This window comes from Zophobas morio, unplaced genomic scaffold, assembly GCF_036711695.1.
Source record: "Zophobas morio isolate AGI-343-1 ecotype UQ-CSIRO unplaced genomic scaffold, CSIRO_AGI_Zmor_V1 ptg000008l, whole genome shotgun sequence".
NCBI classification, from domain to species: domain Eukaryota; kingdom Metazoa; phylum Arthropoda; class Insecta; order Coleoptera; family Tenebrionidae; genus Zophobas; species Zophobas morio.
This window is the reverse complement of record NW_026972113.1, coordinates 289,334-313,648: the sequence shown is the minus strand read 5'-3', so window position 1 is coordinate 313,648 and position 24,315 is coordinate 289,334. Positions and strand designations below refer to the sequence as shown.

General features: G+C 34.5%; 1 protein-coding gene across 4 annotated transcripts in view; it reads right to left on the bottom strand.

Moving 5' to 3' along the window:
* The window catches only part of LOC135124947 (uncharacterized), a 132,832-nt gene that overhangs the window by 98,474 nt on the left and 10,043 nt on the right, over nucleotides 1-24,315 (bottom strand). The window contains exon 1 of one of the 4 annotated variants that reach the window (XM_064050174.1): nucleotides 16,315-16,607. The exons of the other annotated variants lie outside the window; for them this stretch is intronic. The gene's annotated coding sequence lies outside the window, so the exon portion shown is untranslated. Of the gene's footprint in view, nucleotides 1-16,314; nucleotides 16,608-24,315 lie in introns of those variants that run through there. 4 annotated transcript variants of the gene reach the window in all.

Below are 24,315 nucleotides of genomic sequence, written 5' to 3'. Positions count from 1 at the left end.
CATTACATTAAAAATACACAAAACTGACCTTTTAGGGATTAAAATAGCAATTGCTGACCCACATTGTTTGGGGCGGTTATTTTCTGGAAAACATAGCGTGACAGAAGCGATTTGTACGTCAGCATGCAAAAGCCGAATTAAAACACAACAACTGTTGGACGAATTTCATTCTTAAGCGATTACAACTTCTTCAGATAGGTGGTGAACCGAATGGCGTGGGAGTTTAGAGGTGTGACTAATATCCTCCACGAAACGCGAAAGTATAGTTTAGGAGCGAGACGTTACAGAAAAGGACGGAAGATTAATTTATGGCGAAGTAGCGAGGAGGTTGATACTTGTTTACAAAATAAGTCACTGAAGTTATTGTGACCATTTCTGAAATAATTGAAACGGCCTCTTTCTGTCTCTCTCTATTCATCTCTTTTTCTTTCTGTTTATTAAGTACTAACAATATACTTGTACTATTACTGAACACTTTGAATGTTGTACTAAATTAAGTTATAAAATCGGTTGTTATTATGTTAATAAATTGTTTCAGTTTAACGCTTTTAGATTAGCTCCTTTTCCAAGGATTCTTGCAGACTTTTTATTTAAAAATTTTACTCTGGAGTTTATTTTACTTGCTGATTAAGATTTACATTCGCTGCAGGGTTAATTAATTCATTTTTTTTTCGGAATAAACGAATTTTTAAACATCTAATACAGTATAACCTCTATAATCCGAACATCCAGTAATCCAAACATAAACTGACCATTTTTTTTTTTAGTCAAAACGGGACGTCCATACATACTACTAATAAAATATATAGAATATAGATATACCATACATACATAACATAACATACCCCAGTGGGAAGGTTAACAATAAAAATAAACAGAACTTTTTAATCTTCTTTCTTTATTTTATGTTCACAAAAATTAAAAATATTTTTAGTATTATAAGTAGTTATGAAAAATAAGAAGCAATCACCAGCTTCATTAAAGTAAAGCACCATTTATGTGACAGTAATTATTAAATTGCAACATAATGTTATATTTTTAGTCGTATTTATATTTCTCGGAGGAACAAACTTGCTTTATAATATTGATGGTGACGCGCGGTTTTAGAAAACGGGACAATTTTGCGTCCCAGATCATTATATGGGGACAACGGGACAGGTGGTCCAATAAAGGGACAGTCCCGTTCAGTGGCGGCTCGTGACTATTTTGGTTGGGTCGGCCAGCAGTGAGTAACCCAAAGTTTTAAGACATAGAATACAAGAACCAGGGACCTCAAGTTAATCATTATCTATAATTTGCTACCTGTATGGTGTTAATTCATATAGTCCTAACAACTTGGTAAAACAAAATAAAAAATATTCTTCAAATAGGTATAAAGTAAAGCATATACTTATACAATATAAGCCATCTATAATAATAAAATAACGTCAATAAACTCAAATAAAAATGAAAATAACATTCAAGTTATAAAGTAACACATTCTAACAAAAAATATAACATTAAACGTCAACAACTATTTATTAGTAAAAAACAAAATTAAAAAAGTAAATTAGAAATTTTTATAAACCAATTCAATGCGTCTTTGTTTTGTATTGGCAAAGTGGTCAATTACTTGATTATAGAACTTTTGATCTTCCGTTAAGTTTGTAAGCACTTCTTTTTCTATCGCTAAAACGAATAATTTGGATAATCAATTTTGACTAATGGAGTTTCTAGTAAAATTTGTATTTCGCTTTAAAGCTGAAAAACTGCGTTCAACATATGCTGATGTGTGTGTGTTAATTTTAATCATATACCATATGATTAAAATTAAAGACAGAAATAATTTCGGAGGCTTCTACATTTTCGTAAGTAGCATCATCAGGAGCAGGGTTGAGAAATTAGGAAGATGGCAAAAGAGCACGGTAACTCAATATGCCAATCGTACCAGACGACCAGAGGCAAAACTCTTTTTCTGAAGTTTTTTTTGAATTTATTGTCAACATGATATTCAAAAATTAAACAATACCAACAAAATAGTTTGTTTTTTCACTTGCTCCCCGTCAGCCATTCATAATTTTCATACCATGCTGTATTAATTATTAATTATTAATATGCTATTGCACCGGAGCTGACGTTATTATTGCTCCGTGCTTCGATTAAATGTTGCATGCGCGGCTCCGAACGGGCCATTTCTTTTATATCCCAGGAATTGATCATCATATGTTAAAAGTCGAAAGTCATTATTTAATAGATGTGTAACAGCATCAAAATTTAAATCAGTTACTAATTCTCTTACTAACTGTTGTCATTGTTACTGAAATTAGAAACAAACCTAAACCAATTTCATCCACGTGAAGACTGCAGAAATTCACAATATACCGATAGCGGCCAGCCGGTGCTGGTAGTGGGGAACCGCATGGAAAAGTGCACGGCAGAAGTGCAGTGATGAAACGGAATTTTGTACGGTTTCGTCGCTATTGCATTCTAACTTATGCAAACAGAAGGTGATAGCGCTATAACAACTTGATGTACTGCCAAAAGGCCGGCCGATTTTAGCAGACATTTGACCAATCACTGCTGCAGGCGCGTTAATCAGAGTGTATCAGACACGTATCAGTCTTTATAGCTATTTCTCTTTAATTCTGCTAAACAGAGAGCGATAGCAGATATGACATTATTCGACGTTTGTTCTTGTAGTCGGCCGGCCTCAGCTCCTCGCAGTAAAAATATTCAAACTTCCCGGCACGATTTGTGCTTCCGAACGAAAGTGTATAAATTAGATAACGCTTTTTGTAATTAAAAAAATAATAACAACAGTAAAATCAGGTGATTTCAAAATAGCTTTAAATTATATTCTTGCGTTTAAAATAAAAATGAATATCGCAAATTGACAAGTTCGGTGACAGACTCGGCCTGGCCTAACTGGCCCCCCCTGACGAGCCGCCACTGGTCCCGTTCAAAACGGGACGTCTGGTCACTTTATCCAAACATGGGCTAGTAGAAGTCGATGCCTCTTTAATCCGAACAAAAACTCTGCCATCCGAACTGAAGTTGAAAACATGCACCTACTTGCAAAAATGACGCAATTAATTACGAATTAATTGAATTATTAATTGAAATAAAGAATCTAAAAATTTCTAAAAATTTCGATATTTCAACAGATGATTCTGGAAAAACGGTTGGAGTTATCAAAGAAACGAGGCCTGAAGTGGTTTCTAGAGCTCGAAATCTACAACAAAACGTATTTAGTTAAGTTTCAAAAGTGTCAAAAATAAGCCGAAATTTGAAGAAAAAAATGTAACTTTTAAAAAAGTTGTCTAAAAATTGTGAAAAAATTCAGGTACGCAGATCTCGACATGCTGATTGCAAAAATATAGCGTGTCGATGGCCACGGAGCAACATTTTCGAAGGAATCGGCACGAAATGCGAATATCTGAAGATTTCTAAAAATTTCGATATTTCAACGGTCGATTCCGTAAATTATGTACCACTTTAGGGTTCACGAAAGGTCGAGAAAACGTAAAAGTAGATTTATGTCATTAAAAATTTATTTAGATATAGTTATAATGTATCTTGCTAAAACATTTAATAGAGGCTTCAATACCAACTGTTAATATTTTTTTCTCCTAGACAGATGTGCATATGTGCATGAACAAAATCAATAACTGAGGAATGTTGTTGATGGCGTTCCAATAATAGGATAACTGTATATTTAATTTGTAATTAATTATCCATTTAACTGTAAATAATGGTTATAAAATATTAATAGTGTGCCTTTTCATCCGTTCCCTATATATGTGCCTCCCTGTCTTGTTGTATATGAATTTCAAATATACCACGGCTCTAATAATAATGCTCGGACAGATGAACCTGAAGAATTTTTTACAATGTAAATAAATTTAAAACTATGTGCATGTAAATGTAAATGTCAGTTCATATTTTGCAAATGAAATATAATACTGAATTTGATCGAACAAAATTTTTAATCAAGGTTTACAAAGTCTCGATATTTTATTTTATTGGCTTCACACACAGTGATTTTTTTATTTCCCCTACTTTTTGTAATGTTTTATCATTTTCCTGAAAATTGTTGTTCCGAAAAACCTAAAAATAGTGTTTTTCGAAACAAGTTAGCTTATTAAACATCAAACTTTTTAATTAGATGTAATGTTAAACTATTGTTATATATTATGGTAAAATGTCGACTAAAATTTTAACACACACATGTGACGACGCACTGAAGTGTTTTGATTAAATTAAATTAACCTCCACAAGACTGATAGACCATTAACTAAAATTGTTTCATTCTCTTGTATTGCAATGCTAAGTTTTTATTCACAAACAACCTCTTTCCCTGCACACGTAAGCGTTAAAGTTCAACAGGCTCCGTTCAATTCACCGCTATAATAAAGCACCGAATATTCACATGGTTCCCTCAAGTGCAAACAACAAGTAAGAATTTATGCGTCAAAGTTCGTACTTCCTGCATAAAGACAAGCCCCTGTCGAACGTTCCTGACAGCAACTTTCGCCCGTAAAACTTCCGACAATGCTTTGCAATGGCTTTAAAAACGAACAGAAATCGTTATCTAACCGAGTGAAACCCAAAGAGCAAATTTGCTGAACGGCACACCGCTTGCATTAAAATTAATGAGAAAGTTGCAGTGCTGATAAGCGAAATGAAACCTATTATATTCACGCTTTGTTAGATTTTAAAAAATAACGTTAGCGGAATATGTTCTCGTTGTGTTTAGTTGCACTGCGTAGGTATGTGTTAATTTGTAACACGACGCTTTTTTAACGTGAATGCTGTCAAGAGAATTTCACAAAGAAATACTTTTCAGTCAAATGTCAAACTGTTATTACCATAAAGCTCATCGTGCTTTTAGCTTTTGCTAACAAATTCATTAATTCCAAAAACGTCGAAAATTAAAACATCGCCTACAAAGAGCTCTTAATGTAAAAATCTGCAACAAAATTTAGGAAGCGAACTTTACCTGAATTTAAATGGTTGCTTCGAGCTCTACACATTTTTGATTAAGCGATACTCCGTTTACTATTTTATTTTTCAAGGAAAAGTTTTTGAAACAGCACAGGTTTAATTAAACTACCTTTGCTGCACTCGTGCATGAATAATTATTATTATTTCCGCGCTAAATTAAAACTGTTGAACCTATTCATTTCCAAATCTCTTTGTAGGTAGCTGATTTACATAAATATTAAGCGAATGCAGTCAAAGTTGCATAACGGAGAATTTCAGAATAAAATACGACAATATCGACAAGTACTTAACTGAAAACGACGGAAGTTTAAAACTATAAACAAGAAAAACTGACGAATACTCTTTTATTTCAAGACGCCGTTTGCACTTTTTTCTGAACATCGGGATGAAGGCGCTTTGAGAGGTTTGAGATGTAGCTTTCAATGAATAATGATCAGAAAACAACAAAAAATACTTTAATATTTAACAAAGATTTTCAAGCAATGGCGTAGAAAAGTTTTAAAGCAAACATCCTTAAGTTATTACAGGTGAAACTTGAGTAATGTGATATTTTTTTGAATGATGGAGACAATTTTGGCGGATGCGCCGGGATAAGTATGATTTTTTTTTATTTATGCAGTTTTTGACGTTGCGTTGGTTGTTCATGAAACAATAATCTTCGAGAAAAATTCGTTTCTTTCCATTATTTATTTACTCGACGCCTCCATTGTTGCCACGAAATAAACAGCTAGCCCTTTGACTACCTGTTGCAAAGTAAAAGTTATTGTTTGTTTTAATGTTGATTGTTTGACTTTAATTATTTATTTTAATTAATTAAAAGCAAAGTTAAATGTTTTCCTCATTCAGAGACTAAATTTATCCGCTTAAAACCCAATTTTAAGTTGACTTTGGGTCCCCGCAAGTTAAATTTGCTCGAAAATTGCTTGAAAAACTGAAACAGTTGCAAATTTTTTAACGCAACAAGTTAACCGATGATCAAGACATTTTTTAGTCGACAACATAACATAAATTTTGACTGATTTGTAATAATATACCTACCCAAAAGCGCACATACGCCGACGGACAGACAGACAGAGAGATTTCCATGAAAATTTTGTCCTTGTGTAACACAAAAGCTTAATTTAAACTGCATTAAATTTGTTTAATTATTAATTGTACAGCTAGCTAGTTAAGCGTGAACTAAACTTCTAACTTAATTTTAGATTTAGCTTTATATTTAATTCAGGTTCGTACGAACTAGTGAGAACGTCTACGTCTCGTTGCTTTACTGACATGATAAAGAAAAATTGACAATAAGCAACGAACAAATAAAGATAAAGAAAGCTCGGGCTGTTTCCAACGGAAGTCATCGAGGGCAAGGTTAGCGCAGCAAGTGTAAAAGTTTAGTCACGTCTGCTGCTAAACTTGCCTTAAAGGAAATATCGTGATCGGCAAGAAGATACGAGGAAATCTTAAGGAGAAGACAATAAAATCATTAGACAACTTATATCGTTCCGTTTTGTCTGATCGTGATTTTATAAGTTCCTAAAAGCTGTTCCCGACGTATATTCTGGGGCGCCTGACATAACGTATCGTTCGATTTGATATGATGCAAATAAAAAATTGCTTTTGCTGTTGCCACGACAATTTCGTTAAGTGCTTTACAAGTCGCGAACTTTTCTAAGTGAAACATTCGTTCTCCAAATTCAGGCTGACTCGAAATTTGACATGTAGAAAAGAAATTACATTTTACCTACCAATTTGTTAAATTGAATGTTACAGGTCAAAAATTCGCTGGCACATTCTAATAAAATTAAAATCGAGCAAGTTGACAATACATCGATCGGGGGAACGACACAAAAGTTGGTAATTTACAAACTGTGCCAAACCATACGCAATACCGTTAATATTGATCTTCATTATGGGAAAGCTTTCATTAGGAATATTGCCAGGGAAACTGCTTGGTAGTTTCTGGGATTACGCCATAAATTTTTGACAACGTCTACAAATAATTGTAACATTTGTACATGCTTCAACGCGTTAAGCTCGTGTGGTTTAATAGGAAACGTTAGTTTCCAAGGGAAGATAAATTATTACGTTTTAACTAAAATTTACAAAAGGTATCAAGGATCATTAGCCTGCAGCAACTTGGAGGGTGGCTTTTATGCGTGTACCACCACATCAACGAACGCATAGTTTGCAACTTCTTGCTTTCACATTCTAGACGCAACAAAAAGCTGAGTGAGGGAAGAACCGTCTGTGGGGGAGGGAACCGGACAAAGTAAGAATTTGTTTCTTTTTTTTTTACATTAATTTTGTTTCATTTTCGACTAGATAGAAATGGAAACATTGTTGTACTTACAGAAATATACCCTCAACGCATATACTTAGCAAAGTTTTGTGGTGACGTCATCGGTATTTTAAAAACTATCATGTCATTGACAGAGGTAAAGAAAAAAAGTCTGATTGGTACTTCTTTCATTATATTTTCGTGTTAGTAGCTTCAAATAAATGGGTGCGGATACCAAACCGAATCACCCGGTATACACTATTTAAAGAACCTTTTCAATCCTTTGATGTTAAATTGTAACCTATACATTTAATGTGAGCTTTAAAGCGAATACTCAGTAATTCTTGCTCACATTACTGAAACGCTTAGCCACATTTCAAGTTCCTTGACATTTCTCGTGTAAGGGTTTTTAAGTGGCGGTAATTCTAGTGTTCAAGAATTAGCCCGCGCATTGCACACATTTCCATGACATAAAAAGTAAGCGAGTTTTCGAACAGTGTCATCGAAAGAAATCCATTTTGTACGTTAATCTGAAACTTGAAAAGTTTAAATTTTACGAACAAGCTTTCACTTTTCCTTACTGCAAGAAAATGACACCCACGGGTTCTATGGAAAGAAAATTAATTATGTTACCGATAATAATAAATATAATCAATAAAACTAATATAAAAAAAAATAATTCTGACACCTTTCAAATTCCTTTGTTCTCTCCATCCACGCAGAAAATATTAAACACAGAAGTTGAGTAAATCCGATCCGCACCGTTAGCGCAATCATAAAACAAATTTGTTGTATATACATCATGTAATTTTATTCGACTTTCGCATAAAACAACCGCCAACAACAATAACGCAAAAAAATCATTTAAAACAAGCCTCTGTCTGAGATTCTTTGAGGAGAACGCGCATAAAACCTGTCCCTTGCGTTGAGGGTCTTATCTATAAAACTAAAAAGCCCCATCAGATTTAATGCACACTAGTTGCAGCAAAGTGTAGTAAAATCCTTACCTTAAAGAGAATGCAGGAACAGAAGTGACGTCCTTTTTTTAAAAAAAAAGTGACAAGGGAAATATTTTGCAATTTTTAAAATGAGAGAGGGAGTTTTATGAAAATTTAATAAAATAATTGCCGCTAGGCATCTGTAGACTACCTTATTACATTTTTTCGTATCTTTCTTTGCAAGCGTGCTTCCCCAGAGGATTGTTACGAGAAATTTAGTTAAAGTTTTGTTTCGTATGGCAATAACCGCCTATGCCATAACAGTAACAGTAAAATAATAAATTAGGTTGTTTGTCCGCCTTGCGGAGGTTTATCTTGCACATATTCTGAACAGGCATAGGAGAATACAAATTAAGTCATTTTTAAACTTGAGAAATATGCCCAGCGCTGTGACTATCTATTTTGTCTCGTTTTATCGTAAACTAAAAACCACTGAACACTAAACAAAAATGGGCTTTAAACGAACTAAGTAATAAACAATACCATTGAACTGGAAATTTTTAGTCGTTGTTTGGCGCACTAATCACTAGTGGAAAATGCTCGCCAATATTAATGTTAATTAAACGTGGTACATTATTAACGTAAACTACAACAAATTTTCCAATATGATACAAGGATAATGTATATTAGTTAGTCCATGTTCACGCTGACAAAGTTGAGGCTTAAATTTTGCTCAACTCCGTACGCTGTTTCGGCTGTAGACTCTTCCAAACCGGAGGTGGGTCGATAACGTTACGTAGTACGTTCACGAAGCTTACTACCAGACCCGTATTTCCACATAATCGTGCTATTTGAGCTCTGTATTAAAATCCTCTTAAACCTCTTCTGCGGCATTTAACATTACGCGTTGCATTGTTGCAGTTTATGGCTTTCACTCATTTCCATCGCAGAAAGCGAACAACCAAACGAAGCTTGCGTGCTTTTTAACCACGATTGATCAGTTAACAAGTGGTGCAAACTTAAGCACAATATTTAGAAAACCCGTTTGCAACAGGTTGGAATAGAAATTGCATCTTGTGAAATTTTTAGCAAGCTATTTGTTTTACTGACAGGGTGACAGGTATATTTTTCTGGGTGATATTTTTAATAATTGATACTTATTATTTATTTCCTAATCTATACTCTACGTGCGGCTCCCCCCACTACTTTTCTCTTCTCTTTTCTGAAAGCTGCACAACAACATAGAATCTATTGTTAAAACAGTTAAAACGTTTCCTAAATTCATTTTAAAAAATTCAGAATACTTTTAACAGCGAATCGTAACAAACACCGTAAATGAAGTAATTACACATTTTCAATCAGTTGTCGTTTCCCTTCATTAAAATTGCACGTAACAAGGTAAACAGAATTTTAACGTAAAATTGTTGGTGTAAACCCTGTTACTGTTTAGCAATGAAGTAACTTTCAACATGAATTAATAAAAAAATACATAAATTAATACTAATAATAACGTTATATATATATTTTATACAATTTAAAACCCTGGAGTTTATGTTAGACAGACAGACGGAAACGGAAGACCTATTTCTTCGTACTGTAGGTGTCATGAAAAGTCGAGAAAACGTAAAAGTAGTAATGGACTTCTTGACCAAGGCTCGTCGGGGCTTGGCGTCGTGTGTTAAACAAGACTATCAGGAGTCTTTCAGTGCGCTGCCCCTTGACTCGAGGGGAAGTGTTAGATCGAATACGTACTGACCTACGCATAGTATTGATAGTTTTTGTGCGTATTAATATAGACGCGGTCGCGATTATTTACGTTTTACAATTTTTTCTGTGCAATATACAAACTCATAATCTAAAAGTATATCAAAACCACAGTGTATTAATAAAGGCTTATTACCAATTTTAAACAAAAAGTAATTTTATTGAATGCATTTTCAACTCTATCTTGTTTTGATGGATATATGGATGAATTTATATTTTTATGCATAAATATTGTTCGCCGTATTCATCAAAACTACATATATTTTAAAACCTGGAAAATTATCCCTAAATTCTCTAAAGCTCCGCATCCAGTCATTAGTAAAATTCGATATATGCTATTACGTTTACATGGAGTATTTCATAGAATATATCAAAGATAACAGTTCGTTAAATCGATTAAAAAAAAAACGATTAGCTGCCACAAAAAAATATCATTTCCTTTCATATCTAGTTTGCAGTAATTTCTGAATTCTGCAATAATTGGTTTCAGCGAGGGAGCAACACCAGTAAAATTGCAGATTTACTTTTTTAATAATAAATAATTAGCTCATCTCCACATTTTAATAAAACGTAAAGATTTAAAAATAAAATAAATATACAAAAGTATACACAGAGCACCCACGCCACACCGCACTTACATAAACAACGATACGTAATATGAAACATACGCTATAATTTATGAATTTACATAAGTTGTAAGTAAACACAGTGTTAACTTATTGTATGTAGTTTCGCTCGTAAAACAACAATTAATATTTTTTAAACATCCCGCAATACTGAAAAAAATACGACAGCATATCGTCTCGAATTTATAAAACTGCCGACTTCTGTGCAAGATCAATTTACGCAACATCTTCTAACGAATCCTTTCTCCAAGAAACCGAGAACCAGAATCTCTACGGCAAAATTTAATAAACCAAATCGATGAAATCATGATGCTTGGGTAAATTTATATCTAAAAATGCAATTCTTTGTTAAAGATTTTTCTTTGACGAGCAATAAACGACGTTCTCCTGTAACAGACATGAAAGCTGACAACTGCAGGGAATATCAATTGAAAATGCAAACAGCACGCTGTGTACATTAGTCTGAGCCACATGATTTAAAAATAAATTTTGCAGAAAATTTCATTTGAAATACTTGTCAGTTGCGTTGGCATTTAGTTGTTTAATTAGGGGCACGCCTGAAAATTAACCAGTTTTTTCATTGCACAAAACAAAAGCTTCTAAAGTCATTGTTTCGGTTTGTGTAATGCGTGTTTTCGCAGAAAAGAAAAAAGTAAATAGTCAAAACGACGCGTGTTTCGTTCCGCGAAATTTTCAGATGAAAAGTCAGGGGTCGTAAATAGTTAATTGTGTGACGAGAGCGTCATTTTGCTGGTGACGAATTTTACGCGAATACACACAATGTTTTTGTGCTGCGGTTGCACAATTCATTTATAAATCATTATAGCTAGGGCAATTTTATCGGTTGCTGCGAAACAAATGAAAATCCTACTTCTATGTTTGTTGACCGTCTTGACTTCAATTATTTTAAGTCCATTTTGCAGTTACACAAATCAAAGTAATTTATTTAAATCCATGATTTGACAAGCAAACGAGTGACCCATTTCTATTGAGTCTGCGTAGTTTTTAAAAGGTTTTAAAGGGAGTAATCAAAATTTTATTAGCTTTGGTTGATAGTTACCTGTTTAAACAATGATTCAAAGCTTTAAGACAGGCACCAATAATGCACGAATTTAATTGACATCGGGTGTTCATTATCAGTTTACAAATAATACACAAAGCGTTCCACCGCAGGCTTCTGATCTGTTTATTTTGCAATAATGCACGTACTTGCACTAATTTTAGAGTTAAAATTAGCGAACTAGTCAAACTCCACAACTTCATTTTTTGATAATAGAATTACCCATCATGTGCTAGAAATAAGAAATGTAAATTTATCAGTTTATTCATATTTTGAGCTCGAAAGTTATTAACACCAGCTAAAAATACAATAAAATTTAATTACGCAAATAGAACATCATAACGACAACTGAAAGCCGACAACTCAATATTTCGTTCGTTTATTATTTTCGTCAAACCAAATGTAGCTAAATTCGCCTCAAAAGGTGTCATCCCATATCACATGCAGCTGTTCATCCTCAAATCGATAAGCGAATATGCATCATTTTTTAACCAAAATACTTAAAAAAAAACATGAAGAATTCCTTTGTTAAAGCAACGATGATAAAAATAACATCGCTCCTTTTATATTAATTAGAAAATTTTTCGCTTCCAGAAGCAATTTCAGAATTTCCCGGTTGATTGGAGGCTGCTTTTATACATCGTTCACGCATTTTGCTCGCTTGTCTTAAACTCAAACAATAACATGGGTAGAAATTCCTTTTAAAATCTCCAGAAAAAATATTTCGTAAAATAATACAATTCGACAATTATTAAACTGTTCTCGAAATTCGTTTGTTCCGGAGATAAAAGAACTTGTTCTATTCAAATTTTGTAAGGCACTCGGACTCGATTTGCCTTCCAGAGAAACATATCTGTACTTCTGCATCTTACTTTTAAAGGGGATGTACCTTCTTATGAAAATCTTGCGGAATTAAGTAACCAAGCCGGATAAAAAGTTCAGAATTGGGTTCTTTATTCTACGAAAAAGAGCTTTCAGCTTATGATGAATCAAAATCGTTCACGTTAACTTTTACTTTGTGCTTGCACATCAAATCCGCGATCTTCAATTTAAATTTTCGTTCGCTTTCGTTTAGGTGAAGTTCATTTTTATAATTTTCATTTACTTCGTTTCAAAAGTTTCTTCACAAAGCTCACAAAGAACCCTTTGCCCCGTTTAGCATCAGTCTGAGTTGCAAAACCGACATCGAAACTTTCAAAAGCTCACTAAGCTGTCTTAACAAACAGAAATTAACAAGTTGCGATTAAAAATGTAAAGGAGAAGGGACTTTAAGTCACGAAGTGTTGTAGCACTCTTTCCAGAAATTTTCACATCTGATGCTCAGGTATTATTCTGAAAGCCTATATATCTAAAATCGTACATTCCGGTGAGTCATATTTTCTCGTAGGGTCGAGCGTGATTATGGCGTGTCAGCAGGGGTTTACTTGATAAATTTCATCGCTTTATGTATATGTATTTGAATTCTGAACAAACACATCTGGGACGACATATGTCACAAACTTGTAAGTAGATTACGTTTTACGGTGAGTCGTTTAGAAATTTACTTCAGGAATCTTTAGTTTCAGACTGCAAATTCCAAAAATCCGTTTATTGGTTGTACACATTGTTTAAACCGGCGCATCCACCATTTCGATGCCAGCAATGAATGTTTTAAAAATGCCAAAACGCCCACATTGTTTGATTATTGGCTTCAATACTTTGTACTAAAATATGAATTATTCAATGTGGATAAGCTGGGTCGTGTCATGCAAAACCGATTCAATGAAAACTAAAACGTCTAATTTATATTAATTAATAATAAAAATAGGAACTTTGATCTGACATTAATTATGTATTGTAACATCAATAGGTACTAACTAATTCGAAACACATTTAATTTGTTTTAGAGCTTTGTGTGTTTAAATTTAGTGTTTATTTCAACGACTGCGAATGAAATATAAAACTAATAACATTATTGGCAAACGCTGTGTCATAAAGCAATACGAATATTCTTTAGATCTTTTAGATCTTTATAGTGGTTATTGTTATATATATGGATGTTTGGGGCCCAACAGATGTTATTCCTTGGCAATAGTTCACACGTACTAGTGTATGTATTTGGATTTTTACGGCAAAACGATGTTACACAATGCCAAAACTGCTTGTGGAATAAATTTGAAACTCAATATTATTTCTTGAACAGCAAAGTTTTGCCGACTTTATGCTGCTGATTTGTTTGTAATGCTACTAAGAATTACTTTGCGTACTTGTACTTGTAGTTTATGGATTTGCCTTGATTTTGTTTGTTGTTATTATAATTTTTATTATTCAGTATTTCTCGTAGCGGCACTGGCCTTCAAGTACATAATACAAACCATATGAAAACATTTTAGAAAAAGCTGAATTTGTTGGCCTGTACTTTTTGTATTACGACAATTTCGCTTTTTCTTTAATTACTAAATGCTAAGAAATATTTTTTTGTATTCAAAAAATTAGGTCAGTTATCAAGCATGCAAAAGTAATCGTAAATTGTGAATGTCGACCGTCTCTGTTACATGTTCTGAGTTTATGGCTTCTTGGAAAAATGCGTTTGAATTAATACAAAATCGAGAATGTTTTCTTTGATATTCCGATGTTTATGACTGTTGTGAGTGACACCTTATTTAGAACTGCATGACATTGAAAAATCTTGATTAAGTCAAGAATGGCTCACCCAATTTTCCAGAAAATTTGTAAGATAGTATTATATTCCATTTATCCGAATTGATATACGTGTCCTTGCATCACAAAACTTTCGACCAGTTTTAGTTGTGTTTTACAGTTGTCTTAAATCGAACACATTTGCTGAATTTTATTTTTTAAACGCTTGGGGAAAATAATAAAAGCGAACAATTGACGTTTCTTAAATTCTCGTCTAATATTTGCATTAACGATTTGTAGCACTACCAGTAGATCGTGTAAAATAATGAAAAATCAAAGATTTTCGTCTCAGAGAAACTGGATATGATTCTCATATGCTAAGAATATCGAAAATAGAAGAGAAGTGAAAAGATTATACGAAGAGAATTTTCCAGCAAGACAAATTCCAACCCGTACGTATTTCTTACGTTTAGCCAGAAATTTATGAGAAGATCTTAGAAAAAAACTAAACGAAATGTTCATAAAGAGGCGGCCATAAATCAGAAACAAACTGTTGATATTTCTGGATGGGTCAATGTGAAAAATACTCGCCATAATAAATAACTGTATGAAATTTCCAGCTGACTTTGCAAAAATTAACACCAAGTAGAGTGCGCACTGTTTCTTTATTAATTTCATTCTAAATTTCGAACGCATTTTGATAAATAAAATACATATCACAAAGGCGTTAAATCATTGATAAAAAAACGGCAACACTTAGTCGTTCCAATCTTCATGTTTTTATCCCTTTAAATTCATGAAATGACAGTGTGGAAGTAATAAACAGCGATTAAACCAGTTTAGACTTATTTATTAATTTCTGGTGCCATTATATGGTAAAATTTCATCACATTTTTGTATTAAAACATGTGATGAAATGTTTTTTCTCAGATCTTAAACTTTCCGTCGTAAATCGGAAAAAATGCTTGACATTTTACAGCTGACGGCGCCCTAACCTTGATATCCACATTAACGAGCCTCTTAATCTACCTTATTAACTGCGTTTGGATATTCTGTTTGGAGCATCTTTACTCTTTGCACTGTCGATTTCAATTAAAACTTTGAAAAGGAGGAAACGAAGAAAATTAGTTATTTTGTACCTTTCTAGGACGGTTATCAAACACACAACAGAAGATAATTCACTTGCGGTGTATTATAAAACTTCATCAAGCTGGAAACTGGGAGTTATTATTCCAAATTTGACACTTAACGCAGATTTAATGTAGGCATGAGTTCGCCGACATTCTGGTTTTTAAGGGTAAAACATGGTGGCAATATGTTAAAATATCCACGACATTCTGTAGTTTCATTTTTCGTTATTAGTTGGCAAAAGTTCAATAATGAGTTGTAATCAACACCGCTTAAGGATAGTGATAATGGAGTGCAGCAAGTTAAACAAAGAAAAAAAAATATATATATAGCGTCAACACTGCCACGCCTACTACTTAAAATTTCACCCTCTTCTATCTGTAACCTCACTCGACTCAATTATTCTTATCTTTCGCCAACTTCATGGGCGTTATACTTTCTTGACGGCAATTACAAAACAACCGAATGGGAAAAACCAACAAAATCACAATCTTAATAAGAGATATGTACACAAAGATAATTAAAAACCTCCGAAATTAAAAAAAAGGGATGTGTGCTTTTCATCTGAGCAAATATCTGAACGCAGCTCCCATTTATGTAAATTTCGTTCAAGCCACACCTACAAATTTCGAATAGTCTCTGTGTACGTTTTATTTTGTTATTCATTAGTTTAAACGTCAGGAGCAAGTCCTTCGTCGTTTCCCCATCGTTGCGCAGTATCTGGAAAACCGAAATCAAAACTATGACGATCCGGTCAAAAATAAATGATTCTAACTAACTTCACCTGTTCTTTCAATTTCCACACAAGAAAAGCTTTCACCGGCCGCCGATAGGTCAACACTAATTACAAACTTTTAATTGCCTCCCGTCCCCGCCCCCACCTACACCGGAACACATCATTCATCATCATCCAACGCTAAACCTTACCCTTGAACACCCTTAACCAAATCACACCTCCGTTTGAACACCGCATAAAAAGAGCACCATTACATCTGCCACAATTCACAGTAAATGTATCACAATTCCAAGTTTCCACGTTCGCTTTTTATTTCTTCATTTCGGGGGCGAATCCGCAGGAACGTGCGACCTCTTGAATGAAACACATGTTTAAATTTCCGTAAAAACTACGAGATATGATTGATTTCCGTTTTGTGCGTTTAATTAAATTTAATGTGGGACTTAATTTACACGTGCGGCGGCAGCTCGTACTACGGGACGCCACTCAGTCTGCTGCCGCCAACCCACTGTCGTCCCTCCGACGTTCTGTTGTCCTTCCGTCCCGACGCCGAAAGACGCGCGCGCATTTGGAACACTTGCATCCAGACGCTCATAAAACGACGTCATCGCGATATGAATTATGCATTCGACTGGGAGATGCCCAAATTAGGCCGGTTACATCTGCGGAAGTGCAAAATGGGTCCTTAACAGGACCTCCCGTGCACAGGTGCCCGCTAAGTGCTCCTTGAATCGAAAGCGCCTTCTTTTGTTCCTTGCGGATGGAGGAAAGTTCATTAAATGCGGACAAAGATTTCATGTTGAAGCAACAGGGTAGAGTTCGAGAGAGGCGAAATTCAAGCTATTTTTATCCTTAATAAGCTATTATACAAAAAATATAAACTCACACAAATGGGTACTAAAAGGTTAACGAAATATTTAAAGTAGTTATGTACCTTAACCGTCCCCACTAGAATCGTGATGACGTCACTCAGAAATTATTGCTCTGCAACGCAAACGAGTGTAAGAAACATTGCTTTGAAGTTAGTGATGGTCGTTGTTCATGTTTAAATGGAATATTGGAAGCTCCTACGTAAAAAACTAACCCTAGACCGTTGCAAATGTCACCAGCAGAAAAACTATGGAGAAGGCTTTGCTTTTATTGATTTTATTGTGTAAGCTCATTACAATTTTCTCTTTTACCTCGCTCTCTGTTGCTTTGGGAATTCTTCTCTTTTCCATATCTTATTAACAATTCTTATCAGTCTTTTATTACCCCTGTTCAATGCACAAAGCCATGTTTTTTATCCCTGCTAAAGCAAGCTTTCCCCTTTGTAATTTACAGTCGTCTTATTAGTATTTCGGAGTTATTTGGGTACGTTTACGAAATGCTTACGTTTATTTATAAATAAAAATGATCACCTATATGTTTTTTGCGCTCATATAAACTCAGAACGTTATTTTTGTATCCATTAAAATTTTATAACGTGATTATGGTTAGCAGGGTTAGTGACGATTGTTAAATGACCGGCCAATATAGCAAGCTACCTGCTATTGTCACTTGTTACTTAAGACCTATCTGTCATTTTCGTGAATACAAAAAATAATATTCCAAGTATATCTGTCACAAAATTGTAGTCATGCAGAAAATGTATTTTTCTACCGCCCACGTTTTTTGGTTTTCTAATAGAGCTATTAACGCACGCAAATGACGTCACAGCAGTTCGTTAATAGCGGAAAGGCGTTCTTTAATAGATCTGGTGTAATTTAGATCGGTAAGATTGGTAGCAATGACGAGAAATGTCAGGTGAATGTCAGTGGCAAATCTAAACTTAAAATTTCCCACGTTTCCGGACGCGTAACTTCTTCGCAAGACATTTTAACCAATTTTAAATTACGAAAACTCGAATTGATTCGAATTACAATTGTTGTTGTGAAAATTCGAACCTCAAATATTTCGTGGTTAGTGTCAGACCAATCCATCACCAACCACGACAAAAGTCCCCAGATTAAAAAAAGTGCAAATTTTAATTAAATTTTGGGAAAAAACGTGTGCGGTAGAAAAAATAGTATAAATAACTCGTTCATAAGGCCATTGAGGCACTCATCCTTTATATAACTCGCGGCTTCGCCGCTCGTTCTATAAACTTGGATTCGTGCCTCAATATTTGCCTTATGAAACTCGTTCTTTAATATACTATTTTGGTGTATGTAATTTCTACAGGATTTAGTCTATTTTAATTGTTTTCACTCGCTGGAAACTTCGTTGAATGTTAGCGAAGTTGTAAATTCGGAATTTCATTGAAATTTTCCGCGGGATTAGGTTTGAATTGTCATAAATAATTTAAATGTGCTACATGTTATAGGTACGTATTAATGTAAAATATGTTGGTATTGCAAGTCTAATAGACGAGGCGCTTTATATTCAGACAAAACATAGGAAACATTCTGCACTTATCCTAATTAAGTTTGGACAAATAATAAGGCATATGTTCCAAGTTCTCCACTTTCTAGTCATTGTATTAGCTCACATAACACAAGGAAGTTCTAAAACTGATTTTTAAAAACTCCACATTGAATTTGTTTGTTGGATTGCAACCTACTTAAGTACTTATGGCGACAGACAACATAGCTACACATTGTAATCCTCGAGGATATCTATTTTCTTTCCACATTGTACTGGAATAATAATTATTCTAAAGGACGTTCCATTTTAAGTAAGAAGATTTTCTATTCAGTCAAGAGCCAGAACGACTCGCCAAAAGCAAATAGATGCATTCGTCTGCTAAAAGCGAGTCCTATGCAAGAATCAGTATGAAAAATTTCGTAAAAGCTTAAACGGATGATCTTCAATGTCAGGCAAATCCATCCTTATACTTCAAGAATAAGACGGACTTGAAACCAGGTAAATTATTTTTATATGTGGTACACAAAACTATTTTAAATTGTAATCTTACCATTAAAGAACTAAAAGGTATTGTATTTAATTTATAATCGATGAAAAAAATTGTCAGGCGTAGGATTCGAACCCACGCTCTCTTTTGAGAATTTCAACTGATGCCTTAGACCGCTCGGCTAGCGTAATTACACTTAATTATTTTATTTATAAATCTTTACTTTCCTATTACTATGTGAGGGGATAGCGATATAACGCGATTCTGAGCAACCACAAACCGAAGTTAACCGAACACAAGGCGATGTCAGACATCTGGAAAAAAGTAGTGGGGCTCCTGAACCAGTTTGACCTCATTTGACCTGGGTTAGGATACGCCATGTTAATCCGTCGTTCATTTATTATTGTTTTATAAAATGTGCCGTTGTTCTAACATGTGTTTTTGATTGCGTTTGTCTTTCATTTGATTGCAGCAGGTTATAGACGCATCCGCGTGAATAAACGTCTGTTTAATTTAATTAACAACCTGATTTTTACAATAAATTTCCTAAAAACACGTAGGTAGAAAGAGAAAACTCGTTTGAATAACATCCAACTTTGCTTTAATATAATTTGCGTTCCGTAAGTTATTGTTAACATGTGTGTTGTAAGCGGTGACACTCATTGTCTGTTTTCAAGGTGTAAGTATAATAGGTGTTGGGATCCGATAGTATTAAAACATTAAGAATATTATTTAATTACTTTGTGTAACTTCAATATGAAATTATTGCGAAGTCGTTCGTAATTAAAATCAGAAAGGTGTTTACATTTTTTTTTAAACAAAAGTGCTCAACCAGTAAACATAAAAACCAACATTATTAGTCAACTTTTCGGCCTAATTTATGTCACTGAGTATAACACATTCAGGCAAACGTTAATTTCACTGCGTACATTTCAAGCACAATATTAACTTCACAATTATGTGTATGCTCTTTCTCTTTCGCTCTCCACTCCGTGATACTACCCCATGAGTTTACGGAACATCCAAAAGTTGTATAATCGAATTAGCTTATCTCGTACTTACGTCAAAGAACCTAATTGAAACGGCCCCAAAAACTTCAAAAGCAAAATCTACCGGAAATATTTTCAATTCGTTTCAAAAATCGACAAAGATGGGGCGCTCCCAGATACATTTTATCGAGGATCTAATTTAAAGTTTCGCACCAACTTTCTGTACGTTCAAAATATCAAAATAATTTCTTACGTCAAAGTTTCTTTAATAACCAATTCCCAGCAGAACCTATCCATTTTACATCTAGTGAACGCGTCACTGTATACACAACATTGAAATAACCACGACGAGAACACATAAATCAAACAAGAAAACTTGTAATAAGTTTATTAAGGAAGAATTAATTCCGGCTGATAGGGCAAAGAGATCCATGAGGTCCCAGAAATTGTCAATAACTCTTTTAATACGTTTTCGTGAAAAGTCCGATACGGCAATTTCGAAACTTGTTGAATAAGTTGAAATAAATAACTTAATCACGGCCACATTCCTCTCCAGGAAACAAGGGCCTACCCTCGCAAAAAGGCAAACACAATCGACCAATTTAAATGTCTTGTTTTAAGTTGTCAGAGGACCCTTTTAATAATTTATCTTTCCCTTTGATACGACACTAGAGTTTCTACTGAGAAGAATAAATGACGTACCTCTTCTCTCCTCCGCCCTGCTCTTCCACCTCAAGTCATTGTTGAAGATGTAATAAACATTCATGCGTCATTACGGGCATTCTGTTAACGGAGTTATGATTGGTAGTGTTTGAGATGGCTGAGGCATTTCTCCATTAAATTGTCTGATATCGAACCGAATGATGGAAGGTACGCATTGGAATGTGCAAGATAAACGCTTCACGCTCCGGAAATTGTTTCACACTATGGACTCGCGCTGGTGATGTTTCCTTCGCAGTTACAAATAGGCTGGTGTTTGTAGCACACTAACAAGTGAGTAAAAATAATTGCTTTGTGTTGCGTACGATGGAAAAAACTTTCGCCAGGGCGATGACTCTAGGGAATTTTCAAAGAAAGTTAGTGTTTACGACTTGTTCTAATTTTGTCTAGAGTGCTTACAACGTTAAGAATTTTACTGCTTGTGTGTATTTTTGGGTATTTATTTATTTATTGAAATTAATTACAGATGTATCGTTATAAAAATACGTCAGTTACTTCCGTTCGAACGTGGAATTAATGATATCCCGGCGCCTCCACCAAAATTTCCCTTCGATTTATATTCCTCACGCCGCCTTCTCCACTCATATCTAACCCAACACTCCAATAAAATCACAGTAAACATAAAATTGAATTTTTCGATTATGTACACCTCACCGAAATCGAAATACATATTTTTGTTATAAACACACACGACCTTTCGTCTTTAGGTTACGTGCGCCGGAATACGCCCAAATGAGGGTGTGCAAACTTCCGACCGAAATCTTCCTTCTTAAAAAAACACCCACCTCAGTAACCTCAATTTCCGCTGGAAACTGAAAGCTAAACGCTTATCCAATTATGCACAGAACGAGATCCGAATACCGACCAAACATCTGTGAAGATTCGATAAGATAAAGACACTAATAAAGAATCGGTTCCAAGTGGATAGATGACGTTTACTACGAGATTACATGCAGTAACACAAATCCGTGTAGGCAATCAAGTGTACGGTCCCTTTAGTTGAAATCTCCTTTGATTGAATGTAGGCATGAACGACCGGAGGATCGATATATGTGGATATTAGGAGAATCCCGAATTCGTTTAAACGTTGTCAAAAGACCATCAGCTACGATTATTAGTTCTCGGTAGGAAACTCACAGGAGAAATAAATTGCCTCCACGTCATTTATTTACTGATATTAAGATTGAGGCGTGTCGTGGTTTGATGAAGGTCTAATTACTCTAATTTCATAATTGGCTTACATTTATTAGGAAGTCTGAACAGCGGTAGATCATTGAAATCAATTCGAGTAGAAGATAAATGGCGAAGTGGAAACTTCCTCTAATACTATCTGGTAGTCAGACTACAGTAAACATTCCCCTTTTTGTTGATTTAGTTCACTGTTAAATATTCACAAGCACCAGACTTTAGTGATCAAGTGTGCTGGGTTTTATTTTACTTTATCCTTACTGTTATTGTCATTTAACTTTTGATATTAAAATTAGGACTCTGGTAACGGAGGATTCGAGAACGGAAGCACAGCAGATTAAGTAGTGCTTGAAACATGGTTTAAATTCAAAACCAGTCTGATAGTAAATTGATAGTAGTTAATATTAGAGTATTAACTGTTAAAGAATCTGTAAATACAGTTGTATCATATACAACTATTATACTCCGCGGCCTTATATTTAATTAACAAATGAAAACATTGTTGTTGATATCACTGCAATTGGAATTTAATGGTTTATAAAAATCCGTAAATTAACTAAATTAAACCTAACAATATTCCTATAATCTGTTTTCACGACGTGTCAAAATTCCGTCAATTATATCAACGGTATCAGAAGTGGCTTTTTTCGGAAGTGGTCAAAAAATTCGAAAATTTTCATAAAGAGGGGAAGAATTTTAGTTTTGAAAGTTGTCTAAAAATCTCCAAAAAATTCTGGGATATAAATTTCGCCGTGCCGGGTCCAAAAATATATCGTTTTTATTATCCTGATGCAAGATTTTAGAAATATTCGATTTGAAATGCATTTTTTTTTAATCCAAAAATTGTATTATCTCAATGAGCGATCTTAGAAAAACAATAGGAAATATTGGAGAAAGTAATTCATTCAATTAATAAAATGTCAAATACCAAGTACGAAAGAACAAAAATAACAAATGGAAGAACAATCGACAAGGGAGCTAGAAGACAAAATGGGGACGAAAATGTGAAAGGATTAAAGATATCATGAACAAAAACCCAACTAAATGAAGAATACGCTTGGACTAAATAGATTTTTGGCGATTTTTGGTCTCCGTACATTTACAAAGATAATACAAGACGAGTAAAAAATGTCTAACAGAAAAAGTAGCCGACCTAAAACGAGAAAGAGACAATAAGTTGCATCGTTTTAAGAGGGATTAAACCAGATAGTCTTCCAGTGGTCTGGGGTAAGTCGAAAAAACTAAGTAATCTGTTAAGAAATTCACTGTTCAAAATTTTAGCCAAACGAGAGAACCACAAGACTTTCGCAATCCAAAAAATCTGGATGATCACGAAAACATGAAACTACACCTTCAATGCTTCCCACAACTATCAAGAAGCAAAAATCCACCAACAGCACGAAATAAACGAACGCCCCCTGTAGTCCTTCCGCTAATACCTTTTCGAGTTTCCTCTCACAATACGAGAACATTAAGTTTCGCCCAACACAGACCACAATACTGTCAGACTGTAGCCATAGTTTACATGAACCGGTTTGACCTAACCGACAAAACAGGAACTGTAACAGAACCCTCCCCCGAGACTATGTGGCATTTAGACCTTCAGCTGGCTTGCCGTGACGCACTCTGACCTTTGTTCACCTTTAACGAACCATCAAATATTAAATATAAGCCGGGGTTGGCCCGGGAATTATTACCGTCTTACTTTAAATTTGTAAATTTTAATAACAATAACGTGTTCGATTTGGTTCACACAAGGGTGATTCCTTCCGACCTAAAAAGCCAACCGCTGTTGTTCAGCGTTTTGGACATAACTCTTAACTTTCATTCACAATATTATTTCAAGGGCTTTCCATGAGTGGTTGCGTTTCGGAGTGAGGTGGATTAGCATTAATATTCAGGGAAGCTATTTACCTGTTGTTGTTTTAAATTGTCGAAATTGTTAATGTATGCGAAATACGCTACTGTAAGCCAAGGTAAACTGTTTACCTAGGATTAAAGCAATTAAGATTCAACGTCTTTCTTCGCAGCGTGTGTTCATCTCGCGAAAATGATGCAGATATCCACGCTGTCAAGAATATACAAACAGAATGTATGATTCGACTTATATAAACGAATTAATTAACCTCATTATTACATCAAAACTAATACATTTATAACTGTATAATTGGACTGAAATTTATTCCACCATACTAAACGTTGTTGATTGAAACGCACAACAAATAGCTCAGCGACATTTTTCCATAACCGGAGAAGTAATTAAGCCAACAATGAAACTCAACTAAAAACACTGCACACAACAATCGTACGTTACTTCAAGCCAATAAACCAACAACAAAAACACTTGTAACACAATTACGGAAACACGCTTTGATCAAAACATTAACCCTTTCGCAGACCGCCGCACCGTCAAATTGAATTTT